Here is a 22,802-nt window from a genome sequence, read left to right on the forward strand (position 1 = left end):
TCAATTTTCAATATTTTATGTGTAAAATGTAAGAAAATTAAATTATTAGGTTTTTAATGGGACCTTACTCAATTTTCAATATTTTATGTGTAAAATGTAAGAAAATTAAATTATTAGGTTTTTAATTGGGCCTTACTCAATTTTCAATAATATTTTATGTGTAAAGTGTAAGAAAATTAAATTAGGCAGTATTCATGCTACAGCGTGTAGTTTTATGACATTTACCTGTGTCACAGCAAAGTACAATGAAATACATATTTACTTAACACCAGAACCTGTCAGATGACATACGGCATTGGTTTATTAAAGGTGTACACATCACAGTTCACCATAAAATGAAATTACTGTAGCTAACACCACAACTCTCGGCTATCAAACATATAACTTTAAATAGATATGCAAAATTTGTCTAGTGGTTTAGCCTTTATTGCTTTATTGGGTTTCGACTTAAATTTAATCGGACCCATTAATCAAGTGACTCTTAATTGAGAGGGTTCTCAAATACAGTAAAGGTTCTCTTTCTTGTGAAACCTAAGGACCCTTGGGAGGCTAACGGTGTACTTCCAACTACAGGACCACAACTAAACACACATAAAATTGGTGACTGACGGGATTTGAACCCAGGCATTTGTATTAGACTCATCTTTTTAAGCCTAAATCAGTGAATCATGAGTTTAAAATTTAGCACCTACGTTTAAAAAAATACTTTTGTAATTTGCCTTTTCCTAAACATAAAACATAGAACTTCTTTTAATTGATTTTATAATTTATATTCTGATAGTTTAGTGAAAAAACTCCTTTCTGCAGCTTTCTAAAAATAGTCAGAATGTTTTAATCTGCACTAATTATTTAATGTCAATTTCATAGTGTGACAAATATTTTTCAGTCCCACGGTTATAGTATGAGGTTTTAAAACGCCATGAAGTGGTCAGAGATGAATGCGGTCAATTTGACCAAATCTCTTTAGTCTAGACAGATGGCCACCTGACTTACTTGCTCTGTTACTGGGAGCAAATCTGTGCCAGTGAGAGGGACACAATCACAGAAAATAAAATGATGATTTCTTTGAATTAAAAAATGTGATTTTTAATAGAGATCATAGATTCTTTTTAACAAGCAGATGGATTTCTCGATTTCATATAAATAATAATGTAAGATTAAAAGATAGTTAACATTTTATTACTATTCAAATTGTGTTTTAAAAGCTGTTTTGTTTTATTATTTTAAAACCAAACATAATATATGCAAATTAAAGAGGTATTTTAATTCATTACAAAATGGATTGATTATAAGGGTGTGCAAGTGCTACTTTGATTATATCTTCGATTAACTACAGATGAAGATGACACCAACGAGCAAGTCAAGATTTAAATAAACTGTGTAATTTTGCAAGTAGGAAAAACCATTTACACCAATATTGTGCTGTCTTTCATTGCATATTAGATAATTTCTTGTATTTATGTATGTTAAAAATAGTAGATTAAATCATTCAAATAAATGTGTAGTTAAAATGTTTTTGAAAACTCATATAAAATAGCAAGTTGGTTATAGCTAGAGTAGCACTTTTTGAAGAAAACAATATTAATGAACAAAGATTGGACGTGATTTTTCAAAAACACACTCTGCCAATCGTTCAGAATTCAACTTACGTATATGAATAACTCATCATTATTCATAACTTATAATTATTATTGGGGGAGCGAGCTAGTCTAGTGGTTAGAGCGCAGGACTTCGGTTCCAGAGGTCCCGTGTTCAAATCCGGCCAAATCAACATTTGATTTTATCCATGTGATAATGCCGCAACCCCTAGGTCTAACCTGAAGTAATGTGAAAAACAACTCCAGGCTCGTGCCTAGCGTTCTATGAAAAAAAACTTTCTATTATTATTATTATATAGGTTAAACTGTGAGAAAGGCCCATGAGGTCCTAAGTTCGCCTCAGTAAAGAAGAATTTTGATTTCATTCAATTTAATTTCAATAGCTGCAAAATAGGTATAAGTAAATTATTTCAAAAATACAAAATAATTTAATGTTGTCTGTAATTTATTAAAGTTCCTCCAGTTTGTATAAGTATTCTTCTTTTATTAAATACTAATACTCATATCTTTTAATACCTTTACACTATAATGAAATTGCCATCAAGGCTCTAAAAAATAATTTTCTGAAGTATGTATTCAAACGCAGTATTATCAAAATTAAATGAGAGTACTATTAAACCTACTGTTATTAAATAATCTAAAATAATTATAACCTGATAAAACAAAATAATGACACAGAAAAACATAAGAAATATTTTGCTTTGCATGGTGAACATTACAAAATAGGGTATTTGCATCCACTTGAAGTAAGGTTGACAAAAATTCTTTTGCAACAAGCATTAGGTTCATTCCCTTGAGGAAGAGAGGGCATGAAATATTTTCATAAAATATCTGCCGAAGCTTTCCCTTCAAACTCTCCTCTTGTGAAATGTAAATAGAAAATAACTTTGCAACTCTATCCACAGATAGGTGGGAAAATTAATTCTTTAGAAGTATGTTTAGTTACACACATCAACAGGCTTATCAGCTATCTGTACTAATGCCTTCTTGAAATTATTTCTTCAAAGAGTTTCAATGTAATCTTAACACAGTGCTGTCAGTGCCTAAGCACTAAAAATACATTGCACTGTTGTAACATTATTGTTAGCTGCATTTTACTTATTCGGCCTACTATACTAGTGACTAAAGTTTTTTATTTGGGTATAGTAGTATTCCGTATAATAATTACATCTGCATTCACTTAAGAAATTATGAAAAAAATATTATAAAATTACATGTTTGACACTACACTAAACTTTGCTATATTTTAGTATTACAGACACTATTTTTTTTTTTCAGGTGTTGGTTTTAACAGATTTTTAAATACTCACCAACTCAAAAAACTCCATCAGTCCCGTTTCCTGTAAAAACGAAAGTCATTAAAAATGTGCATCAACTGTAGAGCAAAACTAATGAGCACAGCAGGCTGATATTGATTTAATTCAACAAAATGAGGGTCGTTTTATCAGATTATAATTTTGAATTTTATCAAGTAATTTGAACTTTTGTTAAAGCTGATCAAACCGATATCCTTTTTCCATCAGTTATCCTAGCGACAATTCAATCTAAGTATTTTAATCAAAATTACTGCTTTTTCATCAGTGGGTCCATAAATGTGTTATTTTTTTGTTATCAATATTATTTCTGTGACATTAGATTATTACGTCTTAAATTAATAGTATAGGTTATTTGAGCAATGTGGGTAAATAAAACCACACAACAAAAATAATTCTATACCCAGGCCTAATTTAATTTAACAAATTATTTTATACACATTATTTTAATACCCCCGCCGCAGCAAACCTGCAGACTTAGCGAATTTCCATTTGCCTGATTGGATTTAAACTAAAATTTCTCCTTAAAAATATCAGATTTATTCCCTATTTAAACAGAATTAGTTTAATGAGTACTTAGGTTTGCTGCAACAGGGAGGGTAAAAAAGTTTTTTATTTATGTAAAATGTTAAAAGGTACTGTGGTTTAGTAAGAAATTAATGTATTTTCTAAATTTGATTAAAATATGTTCATAAACAAGCAAACTACAACAGTTGACTTATCCTCCATAAGAATAACATGGGAATTTTAAAATTAAAATTTTTTTGAATTTTCTCCGTAACAATTAGGCACATAATAACGCTTCAATATACTAAATTATTTGTTTTTTTAAGCTCTACAAAATGGTTTGGAAAGAAATTGCTAAATTTTATGTTTTTTGGGTCAAAAATGGGAAAAACCTATTTTTACCCCATAAAACCCCCGTTCCCTTAGTCCGATCATGCTGGTTCGCGAACTCATTCAAGTTTATTCCGCCTTACACCTTCAAACCAAATTTTATCAAAATCGGACAAAATTTACTCAAGTTATCGGATGGACACACACATAATATATATATATATTGAATAAATATATCGTTCACTATTGAGGGCTACTATCTATCTATATATTAATAGGCAAGCATGTTTCTTTAAAACCTTTTTTCTCAGCTCGTGAGCATCGCAGGAAAAATCTATGCATACTGTTGGAAAGATATTTACCTGTAGATGTGCAGAATCCCTTTATAAATTAAAATAGGCTCAAAAATAAGCACAAAAAATGAATTTAAATTTTGAAAAAATTAACATGGATCAAATGGGTTGCCTTGCTGGTTACGAAATAACAACGAAATATAAACAGAAAATCAAAACAAATGGAAGAAACTCCAATCACATGTTTTATTCACAGTGTGGGATGAAAATAAAGAAGACTGTACATTAAATATTTTTGGTCGAGTTTCGACCACTGGACGACCTCTAGTTATTATTAATAAATTAAATAAATAATTAAACATTTAGAACCCTTTTTTCAAGTTATTAATTATATTGAATAAACTTACATGTTTCGGCTCTTAGGCCATGATCACAGTTATGAACAAATAGTAAATAAATAGAAATGTAAATAATAAATAAGTAAATTATCATATGATTTTGGAATTTTATTCATTAAAGAAGAATTCCACATATATAGAAACCATAAAAAAGATCCTGAAAACATACTCAATACAATGCAAATTCAAAAAGAAAACATAATATATGAAAAAATCTTATATAATAAATCAAAAGAAAACAACACCTAAGCCAACCTATATACTAGACAAAATTCCAAAATCATATTATAATTTTCTTATTTATTATTTACATTTCTATTTATTTACTATTTGTTCATAACTGTGATCATGGCCTAAGAGCCGAAACATGTAAGTTTATTCAATAAATTAATAACTTAAAAAAAGGGTACTAAATGTTTAATTATTTATTTAATTTATTAATATATATATATATATATATATATATATATATATATATATATATATAAATTTGAACGAATGGTGTTTTTGGCCTCTGGGGACATCAAAATGAAAAAGTAAATCGGTCCCGGGCCTAGTTCTTACTATGATACCTACGGTAATAGCTACTTCCCTATAGGGAAATTCGCTAATAAAAGCTGTGCATGTTTTTAGTAGCAACTAAAATATGAACTTGTGTTTAAAATGCACAATTTTGTTAAAGAATATCAACAGAAAGTTAGTTTTAATTTAATAGTGTACTGTATCGTATCTTAGAATTTTATTTTAATTACAGTATTGACTTTGAACTTGGTATTGATCATTTGTAGCGATCATATTGACCATATTGACTTTGTCTATTACATTGTACCATATTATTTTTAAAGACAATAAAGATTCTGATTTCTGATTTCTGAATGACAGAAGCTATAAGTGGTATTTTATATCATAAGCAATGAAAACTATACAACTTTATATTGTATCATATTACTACATGAAAAAGGATATTAAGGGATTTACCGGTTTTACGTTCTACTTTAACTGCAAGAGATAATTCATTATTTATAAACAGAAATGAGGAAACAATATTAGAAAAGTGCTGATAAAAAATAAATAAATAAATAAATAGGGTGACAGTGCAATGCTTTTTATGTATTCAGACATTGCTAGCTTGAAATTATATTTCTAAATCATGAATTTGTTATGAATTATAACGCTAATCAACTGATAATTTAAAAATTTTATTGAGACAAAGTAAGTTGATAAAAATAGTTATGCATCAATTAAAGTAATTGTTAAAACAATGGCACAACTGTTTGTAAAAAAACTAAGTTACCCAGTATTAAAAAAAAAATAGGTTAAGTGCAATAATATTAAAACGAAAGTTTGTTTTTTTATTTCACGATTCTGAATCAACCACTCGACGGATTTTCATGATTTTTGTGTTGAAAGAAAGATAATTTTGAGAACTAGGGAATGTCGAAGCCATAATTTTAGTTTAGGGTCCCAGCTTACATAAATCTACAAGCTGCCTTGACTGAACTCCAGTATTGGCTTAAAAAGTGGAGGATAAAAGTCAACGAAAACAAGTCCAAACTTATTGTTTTTACTCTGAGAACAGGGTAGTGTAAAATATTTAGGTCTAACTCTTGACAAAAAATTAAATTGGAAATCTCATATCTGGTGCAAGTGACAGTAAATGGAATTAAAACTTCGTAAACTCAATTGGCTACTAGGTACGAATTCAAAATTATCATTGGCTAACAAAATTTTACTGTATAAAGTTATGATCAAACCAATTTGGACATACAGAATTCAACTTTGGGGGACCTCGAGCAAATCCAACATCGAAATTCTTGAACGATTTCAGGCTAAGGTACTGAGAAGAATTATTGGCGCACCCTGGTTCGTATCCAACACTACAATTAGGAATGACTTCAAAATTAAATCAGTGAAAGAAGAAATTACAGACCTTAGCAAAAATTATCAAGAAAAATTAGAATATCATCCGAACAGTCTTGCTGTTAATCTGCTGGACAATAGTCAGTGCATTACCAGGTTAAAAAGTGTTGTGCATGTGCTGGACTCAAACTCCTGACGTAACTCAAACAGGTCCACTGTTTTCCTCCTTTCAAAGCACAGACGAGAAGGAAGTTAAAATGATTATAAACAAACTTAAAGCAAAAAACTCGTCTGGAATTGATGAAATCTCGTCAAAAATACTTAAGCATTGCTGCAATGAACTAGCACTACCATTGGCTGATTTGATAAATAAGTCCCTAAAACAAGGCATCTTTCCTTCACTACTTAAAATAACTAAAGTATACCCGAAATTTAAAAAAGGTAGCACATTAGAAGCAAGCAACTACAGACCAATTTCCCTCGTTTCCACCTTCTCCAAAATATACGAAAAAGTTGTTTTAAAAAGACTTTTAGACCACTGCACAAATCACAACCTACTAAACAACCTTCAACATGGATTTACAAAAGGGAAATCCACAACAACAGCAATAATTCAGATGGTTGAGTCCCTGATTGACAGCCTAGATGAAGGAAATCTAACAACAGGAATCTTTCTTGATTTCAGTAAGACATTTGACTGCCTTGACCACCAGCTAATCATTAAAAAGCTGGATTCCCTGGGGGTATCAGGGATAGTAAGAGAATGGTTTCAAAGCTACCTTACAGACAGGAGTCAGTTTGTAGAACTAAGGCACAGAGATAACAGCCTAATAAGAAAAACAAGATCAAATTTTCAACCAATAAATCGAGGAGTTCCCCAAGGTTCAGTTATGGGTCCGGTACTGTTTATTCTTTTTACCAACGATTTGCCGCAACAAATAGGAGACGCCTGCCTTACTCTTATGTATGCTGATGACACAACCTTAGTGTTTAATGAACCACTAGCTGAAAATCTAGAAGTAAAATCCTATGTGTCACTCAGTATGGCCTACCAATACTGCTATAACAATGATCTCGCAGTAAACACGTCTAAAACAACTCAAATAGCTTTTGGCCGTAAATCTCAAGAAGTGCCACGACTCCCAGATGTAGAAGTGGAAGATGAAGCTAAGTTTTTGGGCATCACACTCGACAAGAATTTAACCTGGACCCCTCATGTGGACAATATATGTAAAAAATTAAGTTCAACCATCTATGCTCTTAAACATATAAAAAATGCAACAGATGACATGACAACAAAAGTAGCATACTTTGCACTTTTCGAGTCGCATATGAGATATGGACTTGTAGCATGGGGTGGAACCTCTGCCACTAACATGCAAAGAGTTCTCAGAAAACAAAAAAAGGCAGTCAGAATAACTGCAGGACTCCACAGACTCGACAGCTGCAGGGAAGCATTCAGGTCACTCAAAGTACTTACCCTTGTAGCACTCTACATCCAGGAAGTTGTGTTATTTGCAGTAAGAAATAACCCTACAAGGCGTGGCGAAATGCACCAACACAACCTGAGAAACACCATGCAGTACAACCTTCCACAACATCGCACGACACAGTTTGAAAAGAAACCTTCATACGCAGGAATGAAAATCTACAACAGGCTACCTCCAGATCTAAGAAGCAAGTCAGAAGATGACCTCAAACCAGCTTTGCATCAATGGCTCATTAATCGACCTTTCTATTCCTTAGAAGAATACCGTCAACAGGTCTTTGACTAAACAACACCTCAACCAAACATTTAGAAAAAATTGTAAATTGACGCTACTACTATTCTTAATGAATGTGTAAATAAAGATTATTTGTCTATTGTCTATTGTCTATTGGACCTAAGCTACAGATTTCTGTAAATGTTTAAATTACTGATCCAATGTTTGGCAAGACTTGTTGATGAACAGGTGCTTGCTTCCTGACATTGTTTGATATATGTTTTACTTATCCTACTAATATTATCCTACTAATATTATAAATGAGAAAGTTTGGATGGATGGATGTATGGATGTATGGATGTATGTTTGTGACAAGTGAACGCGAAAAATACTGGTCGGATTGGGCTGAAATTTGGCATGATGATAGCTCACATTCCCGATTAACATATAGGCATATTCTTATTTCAAAAATCCTTTCGGGCTCCGCCCCAGTGGCTCTGGAGTTTCCCATGTTAACCTTATGAGAAATGGAATTATTGAATCTTAACAGCTGTTTCAATTTTAACAAGTTGGTTCTGTTCTGTGATGTTCAATAGCATTAAAGTTACAAAAATTACCAACAGGGTGCAGCACTATTATTTCTTTTACATTTATGACAACAGCTAATTTGCAACCAAAAGGTGAGTGAGCGTAGCGAACGAACTTCAACCTGGAGGCGAGTTAGCGTAGCGAACGAGCTAACCTGAAGGCAAGTGAGCGCAGCGAACGAGCTCCAACCTAAAGGTGAGTGAGCGTAGCGAACGAGCTCCAACCTAAAGGTGAGTGAGCGTAGCGAACAAACTTCAACCAGGACGTGATTGAGCCATGCGAACGAGATACAGTAATCTTGAAAATTAAGAAGTTAAACGGGGCAAAGCCCGCGGGTTACAGCTAGTAAATTATAAATGAGAAAGTTTGGATGTATGGATGTATGTTTGTGACAAGTGAACGCGAAAAATACTGGTTGGATTGGGCTGAAATTTGGCATGATGATAGCTCACATTCCCGATTAACATATAGGCATATTCTTATTTCAAAAATCCTTTCGGGCTCCGCCCCAGTGGCTCCAGAGTTTCCCATGATAACCTTATGAGAAATGGAATTATTGAATCTTAACAGCTGTTTCAATTAGACAAGTTGGTTCTGTTCTATTATGTTCAATAGCATTAAAGTTACAAGGATTACCAACAGGGTGCAGCACTATTATTTCTTTTACATTTATGACAAAAGCTAATTTGCAACCAAAAGGTGAGTGAGCGTAGCGAACGAACTTCAACCTGGAGGCGAGTTAGCGTAGCGAACGAGCTAACCTGAAGGCAAGTGAGCGCAGCGAACGAGCTCCAACCTAAAGGTGAGTGAGCGTACCGAACAAGCTCCAACCTAAAGGTGAGTGAGCGTAGCGAACAAACTTCAACCAGGACGTGATTGAGCCATGCGAAAGAGATAATCTTGAAAATTAAGAAGTTAAACGGGGCAAAGCCCGCGGGTTACAGCTAGTTGTTCTCATATTTGAAGTTTGAACAGATTGTAAAATAAATTCTGATAAAAAAAAAAAAAAGTTTTTTAGAAATTATGTTTTAATTTTAAAAAAGTCTAGCAGCCGACGCTAAAATTCTAAACTAGCTTTTGGCATAAAATAATTTGCTTAACATAACAGCTGTAAACATTCAGCTTTTGTATCACAAATTCAGCATTTGGATAAAAATGTAAAGACATACTTAGGGTTGACTTATTTATATAGTACTATGTGTAATGCTAATCATTGATATGTTCAATTCTTCTGTAAGAGGATGGCAGATTAATTAAATAAACATAGTAAAATACTAGGATGTTAAAATTATTTTTTTAAAGAAATCTTTGTAATCTTCGATTTGTTTTAGAGCAATATAATTTGTTTTTACTAACAGCTGGTTAAATATAAACTATGGAACTATGAGGTTATTTTATTTTTGTCATTGATTATAGGAAATAAGTAAGATTAGTAGAGATAATTAGACCACAGTTTTAACCAAAATTATTTAAACCACAGTACAAATCGAGGCTCTGTACACGAGTCTTAATAAAAAAGGATAAATGCAAACTATTTTACTGTTCCACTTTTCAAGGAAAGATTAGAAAAATAACAATGTTTACATGTTTTAATTCTTCATGGTAGCTTTTTGTTTACAATTAATGTTTGTCTGCTTTAACTTTGTGAATAGGCCCGGAAATATTGATGTCATAAAAAGAAGATCAAGAATAATCAGGAATCACGATTTTAAATTACCACCACAACCTCAGCCGGGTTTTATACAAAGATAAACAGATGGATGACATAGATTGAACACAACGTCAACATAGACCTAAGATAATGCAATTAGACAAACCATCCTTTTATGAAATCGTGTTCAGTTGTGGTTACGTTTGGGGGGTGCCTATTTCAGCGCCCCCAAACGTGAAAATATCACTTTTCTTTCAACTATGAATATATTGTAGTTTAAATTAACTAATATGGGAAATTACGATGTACATTTATTCAATGAGGGTTGGGTCAAGATATCAAGGATGTCAAGGAATCAAGGATAGAACTGATAGGTATGGATAATAAACATTGACAATTAAGTCATTAGCTTTACTAGCGTGTTTACTTTTTATATTCCTGCTACATGTGACCAGTTTTTTTTTTTAAATGAATGTTATTTGAACCAAACAGCTGTTTCAAAACAAACTTTTATTGTCTTTACTTTTCTTTGTTTACGCTTATTTATTTAGCAATTAATGCAGTGAAATTGATATAAAGGATAGGTGTGACTATTAGTTTTGATGTTAGGGCACCAAAGTTAAATTATGTGTACTGTAAATTTTATTGGATACTATCGTTTTATTTTAGGTCGTTTCTATTCAGACCTACTGGGAATTGTGTATAGTAGTTGTATTGTGGTGATGATAATTATGGAAGAGGCAGGTATGCTATGGAAGGTGTTATCATTGACTAGGTCTATACACTTCTCAATTATTGACTATTACTCTCTCTACTGTAGGCTACTTATAATCAGTGTGCGTCTGTGCGAATCGGCTGCAAATCTCACTTCAACGCTTTTCACATCGTGAAAATTGCAGAATTGCTGTTTTATTGTAAAATTATCGGATTTAAAATGCATATCGTATGCATGATGGAATAAAAACATATTTCGTCACACAACATTTGTTTACAAGATGATTTTTCACATTAAAACTGCAAGATACTTTGTCTTTATATGTGTAAACTAGCTGATTTGAATTGTACACGGTTTTAACTGACTACTGAATTCCCGTACGTAGGACGGGCTAACACCTCGTTGTTTATTATTTTAAAATGCTATTTATGTAACAGTAGCAATAACCTCTAAAATATCCAAACGTGTGAGGGTGTTGTGAACTAAATAGACTCGTTGTTACAATATTTGTATATAAAAATATAATTTGCTATTACAACTCTGTTAAATAGTGTTTGGTAAATTTTACTGAATAGGTCTATTTTTTGTCTTTTTTTCTTCTTTGAAACATTTATACTCGGCTTCATTCATTAAACTAAATTAGTAGTTATTATTTCTGTTAACAAGTAAACACAATTTCATAGAAACATTAATGAGAGTGCTAATTAGGCCTAAGTATGTTCTAATTATTCTAGTAGACCTACTTCAATTTTTACTGGTGGTGCCTACTTCTATATTTACTAAGATAGTGAGATGTGGAATTTAGGCTACATACAAGTGTCTTTTGACAAAAATAGCCATTAATTAATTCGTCTGCGAATTATTTTAGACCAAGATGATTATACAGCAATGAAAATTCTAGAAAAATACACACACCGATTTACAAAGTTATAAAAGCAAATGTTTAGATCATTATGAATACTGCAACAATGTTATTTGCAATGCAAGTGGAAGTTTAATATTTGTTTTCAAGTCATCACACCACAGAGATGCCTCAGTTACCCCAAGTGGCCATTATACAATGTGTGGTGGGGGGGGGGGGGGGGTTGGGGGGAGGAACCCTACACCCTAGTCCTACAAGTTACTGTCAACTCTTCATCTTTGAAAAAAAAACAATGCTGAGTCTTTACATACATTGTCTCCTATGAACAATTTGAATTTACAATATTTTATTTAAAATTGAGTGTTTTGCCATTGATTAATATGTAAATTCTATGAAGATAAGTTAAATACTGCAGTTTTATGAAAATAAATAATTTTTAAATTGTAAGGAAAGAATTATGACAAATGATAACACCATAAACTGATTTTTTAAACAACAATAGACTTGACATGTTGTATTACATTTTCAGAATGTTTAAATTATGTAAATATTATTTAAAAATATTACATTTATGGGAATAAAAAAAAGTAAAATCCAGATTCAAAATTTTGCTTTGCAATGGCAAATATGTCTCCAAAAAGACAAATTCTAAAATAAAAACCTTTATGTTTTGGATTTTAGGATTTATGACTTTTACATAATAAGCTATATCTAGTTTCAATGGGTTAACTTGTGAAAATTTCATCTTCCATTTTCTAAAAGAAATTTGAAATGTATTTCAAAGTCTATAGAGGAATAAAGACCCTACTTTTATCCAAAGTTTTGTGTCCATTCCTAGGTAGGCCTACTGTATATTATTTTTTCAGATTGTTGTCATTTTGTTTGATTAACATGCGTATTCTTCACTATTAATAGAGGCTAATAAGCCTAAAAAACCTTTAGTATACACCTAGTAAAAATAGTGAATTATACAAAGGTTTTGCGAATTTTAATTTTTTTTTTTTTTTTGGAGTATAACACTATTATAGCCTATTTAGCTATTTCGATAAAAAAATTTAAGTTATAGCTGGAAGTGACAAAAACAACTGACAATTAATAGTATAAAGCCCCATTTAGCCACTCCTCACAGATTACGACTCTAATGCAGGCTTCAATTACTTAACAGCCCTCATTATCCCCACATTATTCTACTGTATTTATAGCCATGGCCTTCTCATAAAGCGAACTCTAGGCATTCACAAACACTACAAACTACGCCGTTACGTATCAAAGACAATGAGGTATAGAAATATTAAAATAATATTCGTATGTATTGTGTGGGAAATATTAAGAAAATAATTCTTAGTACATTTATTACTGTTTTCTCCTACATTCAGATATATTTGAAAAGTATACGACATTTCATACAAAATTTATGTTAATCATGTTAATTATAAGGGACACTAACAAGACAATAATTATTAAAAACTCCAAGTAAATTAATTTTTAGCAAACGCTATCTAGACAAAAAAACATATAGAAAAGAAATGTTATTTGTCACCGCATACATTTGATAAAAGAACGAAATAACAGCTTAATTAAGTACAAACAAAATAAGTTACTGTATCTGATTGACAAAGCCCTAAAGACCAGTGAATCCTTGAGAACTCCTTAACAACCCTACAAACCATGTAAGATATTATAATTGGTTTTTTTACATAAAGAAAGTGTTTACTTAATGTTATTTTTCATGTGTATTTTTAGGGAGTACATTATTAATTTAAGAAAAAGGGGAATAAAATACTGTATCCAGATTATGGCAGTGTATTCAAGTAGACTTTATATTGAATTAAATAAAGGGTATTTTTATTTTGTACATCGGTTTGTGACTTTATGAATATTATTTCAGTACCAATATTCTTTTAAAGGATTTGATTTCTGATGATGATATGATTCCTTGCCACAAGACCTAGTTGTGAATTGAAATGCAGGCCAGACAGTTTGCATTTCAATAAAATTCCGACACACAACACAGCCACGAATTAAGTGATTAGTTCAAATGGAAAGTTAAGTTTAATTCAAATATAATGCTTTATCTTTTGTAAACATTTATCCATCCAAACGAACAATGTTTACGTTTTTTGAAATTCCACCGCTACTTCAAAAGCTGTAAACTTCCTACTCAACTCCCTAAGGTTTTTAATGTGGCTGAAAAAGCATTTTGATGAAAAATCTATCACCACTTACACTTTACGACGTATCAGGGCAAGGAATGAGAGAGACTGGGGGTGGTTGAGACACGGGGGAGGGAAAGATAAGCCCAAATATTGGTAAGGCCAGAGATTGATACGGCAGTAATACCTCCACCCTCGGGCCAGGCTATAGTGCTGACTGTGCCAGACGTCTTCATCAACCTGGCCAAGCCTTACCAATCTACCCACACCATTTATGTTTGTCTAATTGACTCTTCCATTCTAGATACTTCGAGCTATTGCTGTTAAACAGATTCATTTCACATTTTACTAATTAGTACTAGATGTAGGTAACGATTTCCACTCAGGAAAAATACAGGCAATAAATATTGAAACTTCCCATCTTTTTCAGTAAAAGAATTATTGCGTTAAACGTGGACCTCAATTTGACTGTTAGCAACTAAGCTGTAAGAAGCACATGATCATTTTCCCAAGCTTGGCGTCTACAACTCTTTATTATAGTGTCAATGATTATTAGTTATATGTTTGTATCTTTTAGTCGATCGGGTGTTTACTGTAAATAAACAAAACTTCTAGTGAATAACAGGGGTGTGAGGCCAGCGTGCAGCGCGTTCACAATTTCTGTCATACAATATTTAACATCAAAGTATGGTATATTTGTTCAGATGTATAATGTCACGCGCATCATGGCATCAGATTCTCTCATTTTGTGATATCTAAAACAAAAGGAAAGTAAATAAAAGAAACGGTTATTTACAAAACATGTATTTACTCTTATACTGTTACTCACAAGACGGAAAATATACATAAAAGATGGTAAGTGGTGATCGATTTCGATTGGACACTCCAATCATCATCAGACCCGATAGGCGAATGACAAGAAATCGATCACCACTTACCATCTTTTATGTATATTTACCGTCTTGTGAGTAACAGTAAGTATATGTTTTAAGTATTATAAAACGTTTCTTTTTTACTCTCCGTAAATTTAATAACACGTACAATGCTGATCAAGAAGTTATCTAAAACAAACACACCACGTATTCACAGCGAGACCAACCATCTGTGTTACTTTGTAGAGATGGTTTTCGTATAATTAGTCTAGACCATATCAGTTTCAATACGCTTGTAAGACAACAACCGCGGGCGAAGTTATGACACAGCCCGACTACTGCCAGCTGTCGCGACGATTGGCTGTTGAAAGCTGCGCCAAAGATGAAATCTCGAGTCGCAGCAGGCCTAGGGGGCCGTGGTCACGTCTATAAATACACTCAGTACACGCCGCACACGCATCTACACGACTACACAACACGTCTACACGACACGACACGGCCTGGCGACACATAAACTCACTAACTGGACACGCACACGCCATCACATCACACTGCAATGGACTAATCACAGGAAATACTTCATTTCAACAAATTAATTAGACTAATAGCTTGAGGGTTTTCGGTTTTTTTACTGAAATATATCGAGTATGTTGCTTTAAATGTATAAACGGCAAACAAAATATTTTAAAATCAATTTATAGAGATGACGAACACAATTTACAAAAGTTCATCATATAGTTAATACAGTAATGAGCGCAGTCCCTGACGCACGTCAGAGAAAGGTTACGATTCAACTGAACAACCACCATATACGACTCAAATATTTTTCTGTACCGTATCGATTATAAAATACCCCCGCCGCAGCAAACCTGCCGACAAAGCGAATTTCCATTTGTCTGAATTGATTTTCAGTTAAATATATTTTAATAACATTAGGTTTAACGAGTACCTAGGTTTGCTGTTACAAGGAAACTAATAAAGTGTGTTTTTGAGTAAAATATTGATAGCTTAGTACAAAATAAATAAATTTGCCAAGTTTTATCAAAATATATCCATAAACAAGCGAACTACAACATTTGACAATATTCTCCATAAGAATAACATGGGAATTTTAAATTTACAATTTTTTTAATTTTCTCCGTTACTAATAATCGAACAAAAATACTTTTATATGCTAAATTATTTGTTTTTTAAAGCTCTTTAAAAAGGTCTAAAGAGAAATAGGGAAATTTTGTGTTTTCAGGGTCAAAAGTGAGAAAAACCAATTTTTACCCCATAAAACCCCCCGTAAAGCCCCGTTCCCATGGTCCGATTGTGCTGGTTCGCGAACTCATTCAAGTTTATCTCGCTTTACACCTTTAAACCAAATTTCATCATAATTTATTTTTGTAAAAAAAATACGACCGACTTCAAAATGCTCTAAAAAGAATGAAATAATTTCAATAAAGTAAACTTTTGTATTAGGCAAGCTCACGTATTTCAAGTCGGCGCGGCTCAAACTGCAAATATGATTGAAATTAAATATTGTTTGTGTATTTTGAAAATCAATAAATTGTAGCTGGATAACATAAATATATAAAAAACATACTGAACTGTTTTGTTTATATACTAAAGGAAATATTTTCTTGTATTTTATGTTTACTTCAGAATAAATGCATTATGAAAATAACACACACAAATGTTCTATATGAATAGAAAAATAATTTAGTTTGATATTATGATAGGGAAACGAAGCTAGTTTAGTATTAAAACGTTACTTTTCCAAGTTAGAAACATTTAAATGCGTTATAATCTTTTTAAAGATACTCGTTAATACCACTATAATGCCGATCTCTGATGACGGTAATCAAATAACACTTAACGCATAACTATGAAAAAGACATGCAGATTAACACCTTTAGTTATAGATAGTCACCTGCAATATGGACACAATCTTTCAATTTTGTATAAAAAATCATCATAGAGCTGCGCCGACTTGAAATACGTGAGCTTGCCTAATACAAAAGTTTACTTTATTGAAATTATTTCATTCTTTTTAGAGCATTTTGAAGTCGGTCGTATTTTTTTTACAAAAATAAATTATTTCATGATTTTTAGTGACTGTATAATTTGTTATATATTAATTACTTGAAGTTTTTTGATAAGCAAAACTGCTTGAAACAATCAAAAGTGCCACAGAACAATCATTATTTTTAAACTGCTTGAGTCACCTGTTCAGTTTACATAATCAATGGGTATAAAAATTAACATTTTTGGATTTTCCTTTAAAAAAACAAAGAGTTGTCCATTACATTAGGCCTAATGAAAAAAGAATGTCTTTCCTAGAGACATTGAAATGCCAGACATCGTTTCCTGCAATTGGTGTACTTCTACATTATAAAACGAAATACAGTAATGTCTCAAGCCTTTTGGAACAATAAGAAAGTTATTCCTCAGCCACCAGCACTAAAAAATCTCTTAAAAGTAGAAAATTGGTTGTTATCACGTATATTACCTTTGAAAAATACGTGTATGAAAGATTGGTTCAGCTAAAAGTGGTGTAAGGGGTAGGTGGTTTTGTTTGCTCAAGATGTAGTCGAAATTGCAAATCAGCTTCCCATTTCCGAAGCAGGCATAATATTATAGACAGTGAAGAATATTAATAAACACTCCACGTCTTCAAATGCATGTTTAGTAATAAAAATATTTAACACTTTTAAGACGATTGACGATTATGCAATCTCACACCTCTTATGTCGTTTAAGGAATAATTGCATCTAATTTATGTTTAGACCTCTTTTACGAATGCTTTGGTTTTCACAATACACCTTAAATTGTCAATATCATACAGCAATTCACTATGTTTTTATAAGTCAGAACATTCAATACTCAAAACAGAATCATACACAAATCAGGTCAAACGTTGAAATACCTTTTTTATAGTCACCAAAACAAAATGCATTTTTGCAATGTAACTTATTTAGTCTCCATGGCAAGAAATAGTTTATTAATCAATATGAAGCAACTGTTTCACGAAGAAACTGTCTGTAACTTCATTTAAAAGGTTTTAACTAACAGCTGTAGGAATGTTATTATTATTTATTGCCTTCTCTGCACAAATGTAAACAATCTGCACAAATGTAAACAAAATGAATGTTGAATATTTAAGGTTTTCAGAATTTTTCACCGAAACAAATATTATACTTAAACATAATATATAAGGTACCAAATAGAAGCTCTCCTGGTTATTTTGGTGGTGGAACCACACTGATCGGTAAAAGAATCACAGAGAAATTGGTGAACATACATAGAAAAAAAAACATCGCCACAAACAAATTGAGAACCTCCTCCTTTTGTTGGTAGCGGGGAAGTCGGTTAAAAATCGGACAAAAATTACTCAAGTTATCGCGTTCACGGACGTATATATATATATATATATATATATATATATAAGTCTATATATATATACATATATAAAAATTTGAACGAATGGTGTTTTTGGCCTCTGGGGACATCAAAATGAAAAAGTAAATCGGTCCCGGGTCTAGGTCTTACCGTGCCACCTACGGTAATAGCTACTTCCCTATAGGGAAATTCGCTAAAAAGAAAGAAAAAACGCTATTGGGAGGAATATTAGCCTATACTAGTTAAATTAAGACTACTACTATCAAAATTTAGTTTCTACCAATGACTCGTTCTGACTGCATCAATACACGAACAGCAATTATCACAGTTAATGTCACGTAAAGAGAATTCGCCGCGCCCGTTTCCCTTTGAATTAATCCGCCCAATTCGAGGCTACAAAGCTCGACACTAATGTTAACATTCGGTTTACACAGAGCGATTATGACTAAGTCAGAGGCTAAGCAATCTTACAAAGTATTTGCCTTAAACCAAGGAAGGATTGATAGTGTTTTGCTACCTTCCATATACTTAATATGGGGGAGCGAGCTGCCCCTAGTGGTTAGAGCGGGAGACTTCGGTCCAAGAGGTCCCGGGTTCAAATCATACCAAATCACCAATGGATTTTATCTAAGTGATAATGCCGCAACCCCTAGGTCTAGCCTGAAAAAATCCCAGGCTCGTGCCTAGCGTCCTAGGACACAAAAAAACCTTAATACAATAAGGGGTTCACTGTAGCATCCCTTTTCCATTCGTTAAATTAAACTATTGGTGGTTACTATGTCTAAATAATCATTGAAATCGGCGAAATCAAGGTTAAATTCATATGGCTGAGTGGAATCGGTTAGTTTTGATCATAGTGACTATTTGATAGTGCAGATCAAACATTATATACGAACCTCCAAAGAAATCCATAGAGGTAAAAAGAGCAAGACAAATATATGAAAGCGACAAGTCCGGAAGGAGCAAGGGGGCGACAGTGGCGGCTGGCGGGGCTCGTCAGCCAGTTTATCATCAGTTTTGGGAGTTTTTCAATCCAGTCGATAACGGCTGAAAATAATACAGTGGCGCCATATCTCAATTGTACACAATGATGTGATACGGTAGCATTTCACGAGAGTCGCTTATAAAAAGAACTACAAACTGTTGACAATACCCATGCTGTATTGTTCTTTCTGTTGGGCCAGTAGTTTCATAGTGGATAATTTCACATATATCTACTGAAAGTAAATATAAACATATTTCTAACATATTATCACTGAAGATATAATTAATGTGTGTTATGACGACTGTTGTAGCCTATAAAACGAATCTGCGACATACTTTTTGTTTTGTTTTTTCCCTAAAATAAAAACAAATACCCCCACCGCAGCAAACCTGCAGACTAAACGAATTTCCATTTACCCGGCTTGATTTCTACTAAAATATTCTCTAAGAATTGTCAGATTAATGTCCTATTTAAATAACATTAATTTTAGTGAGTGCTTAGGTTTGCTGCTACGGCGAAGATATTGAGGTTTGTTTTTATTGAAATGTTGATAGCTTAGTATGAAATTAACAAAATCGCTAAATTTTATTAAAATAGTATAGGCCCTATCCATAAACAGGCAAACTACAACAGTTGGTTTACTCTCCATAAAAATAACATGGGAATTTTAAATATACAATTTTTTTTAATTATCTCCGTAACCGTTGAGCATACAACAACGCTTTAACATATAAAATGATTTCTTTTTTAAGCTCTACAAAATTGTTTGGAGAGAAATTATGAAATTTTGAGTTTTTAGGGTCAAAAATGGGAAAAATCCATTTTTACCCCATAAAACCCCGTTCCTATAGTCCAAAAACAAAAAAGTAAATCTGTCCCGGGTCCAGGTCTTATCATGAGACCTACGGTAATAGCTTATTCCCTATATGGGAAATTCACTAAAAAAACAAACAGGTAACACAATAACTTTGTTATATTTTGATCTGCTTATGCTGTTATGAAAACAATGAAAAGAATCCTGTGATTAATAACAAGATTTTATTTGTACAGAAAAGAAAATGACAACGAAAAATAGTGCACGTGCTGAATTGTTTAGATTCAGCGAGGTTTTCAATCAGCTGTTTATGTTTTGACCACTTCCTGTGTACATAAAATGTGCAATCGTATCATGTGCAAAGCGCTTGGACATCTCAAGTGAGGATAATATGATTTGGTCCCAAGCGGAACCATTGACTACGGATATTACAAGTTGACTTATTGTCATTGTACAAAAATTATGAGGATGGTTGTTATGCGTGTTCCTCGTTCGTTACACACGAGTGCAATGATGTCTTATAATTTTTCCCTCTTAATTTTGCGTGATATATGTCAGAGTGCTGTACTCACCAATACAAGATAATGCACGAGAAATTTCAAACTAACTTGCATTCTATTACGCTGCAATCATTCAGGCACACTAATAAATCTAGAAAGGACGAAGCGAAGCATCGTATATAACGGGAGAAGAATCTATTGAGTTTCTGTCTCTGTGATAAGATATTTCGGTTTATAATGAAATTGGATTACACATTAAATTAGTCTTTGTGGAGAAAACCAAGTATGAACTCCTTGCTCCTGTTACTTTGAATGTGATCGTAAACAAAAAAAGTATTTTTTATGGAAGTGAAATCTTCTCAAAATTGCGTAGCCAACATTATTTTTATTTAACATTTATTTTATTGAAACCTAGGTCACTAAATCGGTTATAATATTCTATTTATACACCATAAAAACCGTTAAATTAAATTTGGAGGAGCCAATCACAGATGTAACACTAACTGGTTTGGGAGGGAGAAATAATTTTTTTATTACTTAAATACCCACTAACTATCAGTAGGAAATTAGGGACAAAAATGTAAACAAATAAAGCAAAATACAATTTATACCTATAAAAATACGAAATTAAGGGATGGGCCATTATGATAGAACGTATTAGGACCATTTTATTTATTTATTTTGAAAATTACCTACGAACTAAAACCTGATCATAGTTCATCAAGAGTCATTACAAGATTGCATTATACAAAGAAATTATACAAAAAATTAATTAAATTATAACATTAAATTATACAAAGAAAATGTGCAACTTTACTCTGATCCTAAACGCTTAGGACAAAACCATCAATCAGCCACACTTCTAATTCAAACCTAGAGGTAAATAGGTTTAAAAAACGTCGTTGAAAAGTTAATTTTAAAATCATCCAAAACTTGAAAGAGTTACAAATTAACATGTAAAACTCACGATTAATCACAGCAGACGAAGGGTTAAATAAACAGCTTGACATGACACCGCGCTGCGTGGAAACTGAATAATTTCCCTTGACGCAAAAACTTCAAAGTAACACAGTTCATTACCAGCTCGCTGTGTGTGTGTGTGTGTGTGTGTGGGTGAGGCTGCACGGCTGCAGAGATAAACCAAATGAAACGGTGGCCTGCCTAATAAACTCTGGCTTGTGACAAAAACTAACTCAAACTAACAACATTTTACTCTTCTGTACCCTCATATTGTTGCCAAAAGTGTAGAACGGTTATTTAAGTTTTGAAATAAAATTTGAAGGTGTAACAAAAGTTAAAACATTATTTAAAAAGTTATAGCGTTGTTTTCTAATGCACCTCATCCCCGTGCTCAGTTAAAAACCTCGTACACAGCATAATTTGCTTAAAATAAAAAAAGATAAATTAACATTTTTAACTGTCAATTAATTATTATTTTTTGTAGTTTCAGTTTCTTATGACTTTGGACGTCTTTAAAACAAGTGTTTTAGGAGTGTACTCCCTTGGATCCACCTCCTTATATACTGTCGCGCATTGATTGTCTTCATAATTACTTTGCAAAGTGACGAGCACATTAAGCATATTTTCAGTTAAATATGAAGGGTGATTTTAGAATGAAGTTTTGATAATATGTGTTGCTTGGGCGACCTCTCAATTGTCAGGCAAGCACTAAATACTACTAAGCTACGATTTGGCAAATGAGAATTTAAAAAATATACATACGATAGAAATTTGTATCAGTATTACTGCCTAGATATATCTGTCTCCTCCTTCTCACACATTTTCGCATTTTCACCCCACACTTTGTTACATTTTATGCCCCAGATATCATTTAGACAAGCTACAAAAAATACCTAATGAACACCTATTCCCGGTTTCGAACATTATAAAAGCTACTGACTTTTATCAGGATCGAACCAGCGACCTTCTATAAGTGATTAGAAGGCCGTATGTTCAATCCCAACAAATATTGTCAGTAGATTTTATATGATTCGAAAACCGGTGCGGCTTCTAAACACGAAGATTATAATAGACCCACATCTGTCACTGATCACTGGGCTTATAATACAACCTGAACCTGAAACCTTGGAGCTTGGCCCTGGCTGAATAAACATCTGGTCCATACAAAGCTACCCAAGGCATAACCATTCAGCACTCGTCATTCACTCATTGAGTATAAATACGCCGAGTTACGCCTATCTTACTACGATATGTTACCGAACCCAAAAGTCCTCTTTGATCTGTGAAGACGGTTTCTGGTGGGGAGATGGTTTAGT

The 22,802-nt window shown here is 32.7% G+C and overlaps 1 long non-coding RNA gene across 3 annotated transcripts in view; it reads right to left on the bottom strand.

Annotated features, from left to right (window-relative positions):
• Positions 1–22,802, bottom strand: part of LOC129004286 (uncharacterized) — a 48,811-nt gene that overhangs the window by 14,466 nt on the left and 11,543 nt on the right. For all 3 annotated transcript variants that reach the window (XR_008491690.1, XR_008491691.1, XR_008491692.1), the window contains exon 2: positions 2,909–2,938. This is a non-coding gene — a long non-coding RNA (uncharacterized LOC129004286). The remainder of the gene's footprint in view (positions 1–2,908; positions 2,939–22,802) is intronic.

This window comes from Macrosteles quadrilineatus, unplaced genomic scaffold (assembly GCF_028750875.1).
Source record: "Macrosteles quadrilineatus isolate MER2022 unplaced genomic scaffold, UCM_ALF_1.0 Scaffold_9__3_contigs__length_116548681, whole genome shotgun sequence".
Classification (NCBI taxonomy): domain Eukaryota; kingdom Metazoa; phylum Arthropoda; class Insecta; order Hemiptera; family Cicadellidae; genus Macrosteles; species Macrosteles quadrilineatus.